Raw genomic sequence first — 5,562 nt, 5'->3', positions numbered from 1 at the left:
TGCAAAAGATAGTTTTTTAGAAAAATTAGGATTTTTTTTCTGTTCATAGATTTTTTTTGGTGATATTAATTATTGTAAATATGCAAATGTTTGTATATTCATATGAACAATGAATTAGGCAATACTACTTCATGTATTTTTAAGAAGGAAGAAGAAGAAAAAGAATGAGAGGAAAAAGGAAATAAGAAGAGGAAGAAAGGAGAAGAAGAGGGGAGAGGAAGAAGAGGAGAAATAAATAAGAAGAAGAAAAAAGAAGAAGAAGAAGAGGAGAATAATAAAGGAATAGAGGAGAAGAAGAAAAAATAGAATTTTTTTTCTATTTTTTCTTCTTCTCCTCTATTCTTTTCTTCTTCTCCTCTTTTTCTTCTTCTTCTTTTTCTTCTTCCTTCTTCCTCTTTTCTTCCTTTTTCCTTATTTTCCTTTCTCGAGGGATAAGAAGAAAAAGAAGAGGAGAAGAAGAAAGAAAGGAATAGAGGAGAAAGAAGAAACTTTGACACGAGGGGGGGGTACCGATACCCCCTCCCCGATAACATTATTTTCCCATGTATATGTATGTTGCGTCGTTGTCGATATAACGAGGGTGTCGAGGATCACCGAGGGGTCGAGGGTCGGGAACTAGGGTAGAGGGTCGAGGGTCGTTAAGGGGTCAAGGGTCGAAGGTTTCAGGGTCGAGGGTCGTTAAGGGGTCAAGGGTCGAAGGTTTCAGGGTCGAGGGTTCCTATAGTGTCAAAGTATTGAAGAAATCCATGGCTTCATCATTAGCCGGAAGTAACCATGGCATGATGGTACGAAGTCCTCCAAAGTTATTCTGGAATGGAGTCCCGGATAGGATAATTTGCCTTTTTGTACGAATCTCAGCAAAGGCCTTTCAAATAACGATATTCGGAAGGTTCTTGCTGAACTTTGTACCAAAAAGCGAATTATCCTATCTGGGACTCCGTTCCAAAATAACTTTGGAGAGCTTCGTACCATCATGCACCTGTTACTTTCGCCTAATGATGAAGACATGGTTTTGTTGAATCCTTTGACACTAGGCAACCTCCCGACCCTCGGCGATCCTCGACCCCTTGACCCTCGACCGCTCGGCAATCCACGACCCTCTACCCTACCGCGGGCGTCGATGCCCACGCCACTTGTGGGACATAGATGTAGTGTTCAACGCCGACCCCCTCCCGATAGCTTCAACACGTGGGGAGGGGTCGATATTACCCCCTCCTTGAAGCGTTCTCTAGGCCACCCCCTAACCCTTGAAGCGTTGTCGAGGCCACCCCAAACCCTAGAGAAGCAGCGTCGAGGCCACTAATATGATTCCTTATTGTGATTAGCTAGCTAGTTCTACGTTTGCCACTAATATATCCATATCTGTCATGTTTGAATAATAATTGCCATGTTGTAAATATTTGTAGAAACTATGGACACCCCCCGAGACGAAGCACAAGAAGCGTTGTTGAGGGACATAATTGCACAAGGAAGTGATGCCGTCTCCTCGTTGATGTTTCTCAACGACAATGATGGTCTGGAAGGAGAGGGTGAAGAAGCAGCTGGCTATGATTTACATGGCTCCGATGACCCAATGCCGGTGCAAGAAGGAGAGGGTGAAGAAGTAGACCGTGAGGACGGCTCCGGTGATCACCAAACCGGGTCCGGCCAGGTATATATATTAGTTAAGCCTATGCTGACTAGATAATTGATGCATTCATTGTTTTGGTATGTACACATATTAATTAACTCTCGTCTTTGTTCTTTTTTCTAGCCCTCCGGATCGAGCACAACTTCGGTAAAGAGACGAGGCCCGAAGAAAAAGTTGAGCTCGGATGAAAAGTTTGAGATCATACAAATCACGCGCGAAGGCCAACCGATTGAACCCTACCGGACAAAAAAGGCATTTGTTGCTCAGTGCGGGGTTCTGGTTAGGGACAAGATCCTGATCAGCATCCACCAATGGTATAAGCCTAAGAACGAAGACCCTGAGGTGTCTTATGTCAATGATATGCAGAAAAAGAATCTTTGGACTGAGCTGAAGTCAAATTTCACCCTACCGCCGGAGGATGATTCGGAGAAGCCAGTTATAGAGCCATTAATCAAGTCTTTTGCTCTGAAGAAGATGGCAGACCTATTCAGGAATTGGAAGAAAGACCTCAATAGGTATGTCGAAAAAAATGAGACACCAGAATTCAAGGGCAAATATGAGAAGATCAGAGATGACTGGCCCGCATTTGTGGCCCACAAGACATCGGAAAAGAGTAAAAAGATGTCGGCGACAAACAAGAGAAATGTTGAGAAGAAGAAGCTTCACCATCGCACGGGGTCAGGTGGCTACCTCGTAGCCCGACCTAAGTGGGCCAAGGCTGAGAATGATCTGCTTGATAAAGGGATCGAACCAGAGACAATGAACTGGCCAGACCATTGCCGGACTTGGTTCTTTGGGGCCGGCGGATCCTTGGACCCTATAACAGGGAAGTGCATTTGGACGGACGAACAATTGGACATACTAGTCAAGAGGCTTCAGCAATATATCGAAGGAGCGTAGCAAGGGATGTTCGTTCCAGACAGGGAGAAGGACGAGCTCACAATGGCCCTCGGCAATCCTGAGCACCCTGGACGGACACGAGGCACGCCAGGCTCCATTTTGTGGAAGGCTGGATTTCCGGACGCAGGGGGTTACAAAACCCAGGAGAGGAGGAAGAAACTGGAGCAGAGCCAACTACAGGCGCTGCACGAAAGGGTAATGAGGCTAGAGGAACGAGAAGCAGATCGCAGCAAACGACCTGCCGAAGCTTCCCCCGAAGCTACCCCGCCATCTCAGCGGAGAAGCAGCGTGGCTTCCACCGAGCTGCTTCAGCCAGAGCATGCCTTGACGGCTCCTGCCAGCTATCCCGTGGATGCTATCACGGATGCTGAAAATTGCCACCTTATGGCGCAATGGAGCAATTTGAAGGTCAAGGCGGCTGTTGGCTCTGTTTATCCTACTAAACCCGACTCAACTTTTCACTGCCGGCTGATTCCAAAAGGATATGCTAAGGTGATGGTCGATGAAATAACGGAGGGATTTGAGGACCTCCGGCTTGACCACCCTACCGGTGAAGGGGAGTATCGGCTGGGTTCTGCTCTGAAGACTCCATGCCTATGGTGGAAGGATCTCATCAACCTTCCGAACTGGACGCCTCCTCCTCCGGCGAGTCAGGGCACTCCGCCTCCTCCACCGCCTCCTCCTCCGGCGAGTGACGATCAGGGCACTCGGCCGGCTCCTTCTCCGGCGCGTGGCGGCACTCCGCCTCCTTCTCCGCCTGTGCCGGCGCGCCCGAGCAGCCAGCCTCCTCCTTCTCCGCCGCGTCAGCAAGGGCGGAAGAGACCCGCCGCCGCTCCGGCTGCTCCGGCGCGTCGTAGTCCTTCTCCTCCGCCTCGTAAGCAAGGAAAGAAGACATCCGCTCCGTCTGCTCTGCCGGTGTGTAGCAGTACAGCCAAAGGCGGGAGGAGATACAGATTCGGTCCTTCTCTGAAGACTCCAGAGAAGTTACCGTACGAGAGGAGCGAGGAGGAAAACGCGAAGATCGCGCAGACCGAAGTGGATGACTGGTTTCAAGGGTTGAAAGCAAAGAGACATCCACCTCCGGAGGAGAAGGTAGATCCGGTGAAAGCGAAGCGCACTCTGGCTGCCCTGACAAAACCACCCAAGTCTTCGCCGAAAAGCAACTATGAGCGCATTATTGGAAAGGCATTTGCCGAAGCGGAGAGGTCGGGAAGTACTAAAAGTGATCAAAGGATGAAAGAACGACGAGCTGGGAAACAAATTGCCCAGCTCGGCGAACAAGCGAGGCAATCGTGCCCCCCGCTCAAGGTGCCTGCTAGCGACATCGTCGATCCGAGGATGGTGCCCGGTTATGGCAATCCTGCAGATTACCTGCCCGACGATGTACATTATGATTTCTTGGAGGTGCAGATACAAAGATACGAGTACGGGAAGCCTCTCGTCAAAGATGAAAGTTCTCTACCAATGATGATGCGAAGATTGCATGATTGGTACATGAAAACCCACAAAGAGTCTGAGGGGAGGAGTACTTTGTATGTGAGAGTTAAAAAGGAGCATGACCTCCTTGGAATTGAACTGTTGCCTATTCCATTTGAGGAGTTCTATCAGTTTTTCAATCAATTGGCCATCGATAAAGCAACGGTCACCTGCTACTGTCTGTAAGTAGTACTACTTCTGTCATTAAGTCTCTCTATATAACTCAGCCCTTTCATTGCATGTATTTATAATTATCCTCACTATATTATGCAGATTGAAGATCGTCGAATTGAAGAAAAGACAAGTGGGAGATATTGGGTTCATTAACACGTATCTCATAGATGCAACTGAGGTTCAATATCGTGCCCAAGAAACCGAGGCCAACTTGCTACGATCGTTGGAAATAAATGAACACAAAGATATAATACTCTTTCCTTACAACTTCAAGTGAGTGTTACTGTCTTGTGGCATATTCGGTTTCCTTATTAGTCCAGGTTATAGTAATGTAATATTGATGAGTTATGCATGTGTGCGCAGCTACCACTATATTCTCCTAGAGATTAAGCTTGAGAAGGGAGTAGTAACTGTCTTAGACTCCAAGCGAGAAAATCCCAAGGAGTATGCGGACATGACTGAAATGCTCGAGAAGTAAGTTAAATCGATCATTATCCACCATATCAACAACTTTGTTCATTTCTGATATCAAGTAATTGTTTTCTTTGTATGGCAGGGCTTGGAGAAAATTCACCAAAAAAGCTCCGGGACTACCGAAGAAGCTGCAATTTAGGCACCCGAAAGTAAGTACTATATAGTAGCATATTCCACGCATCTCCTAGTGATTCAAGCGCTAGTTTCATCAATACCATTTAGCATGCTTGCTAATTATCAGTTTGATTGACCTCTATTTCTTGTAAAGTGGTTGTGGCAGGAACAAGGGAATGATTTCTGTGGATACTACATTTGCGAGTCCATCCGCCACACGACCTGTGAGCGGGGCTACTCCGACAAACAATATGAAGTGCGTAAATAACAATATTCACAATTTTATTTTATTACCATCATTTGTGTTGAGTTTCATTCATTCATATATATATGTGTATTGACCCCCTTCTTAAAATTAGATGTTTCGGATGCGGGATGAACTCCTAGCACCAGATCGCATGCGAGCAATTCAAGAGGAATTGGCGGCATTCTTTCTTGACCACGTGATCGCTGAAGACGGAGAATACTATGTGGACCACGCGTCCGTATTTTAGGAGATTATATATTTGTAAAAGATAATTATTGTATATATGTAGCCGGTAGTGTCGGATAGATATACGAGAACTTGTTGTTCGACCAATCTCTCGGAGAAGGAGAGGTGGTCGATATCACTTCTCTCTGTATGCATATATGTTCATGACGATCTTCTGTTTGCTTACTAGCTAGCTAGGGTGTCTAGCTAGTCCTCTCTATACGTATATATGGTACGTAGCGTCGACCAAGCACGGACAAAAGAGAGGACACTTCTCTCTATTAATTAGCTAGCTGTAGCACAATATATGAAACACCTAAAT

Source organism: Triticum dicoccoides, chromosome 3B (genome assembly GCF_002162155.2).
Source record: "Triticum dicoccoides isolate Atlit2015 ecotype Zavitan chromosome 3B, WEW_v2.0, whole genome shotgun sequence".
NCBI lineage: Eukaryota > Viridiplantae > Streptophyta > Magnoliopsida > Poales > Poaceae > Triticum > Triticum dicoccoides.
Note: the sequence above shows the minus strand (reverse complement) of the source record.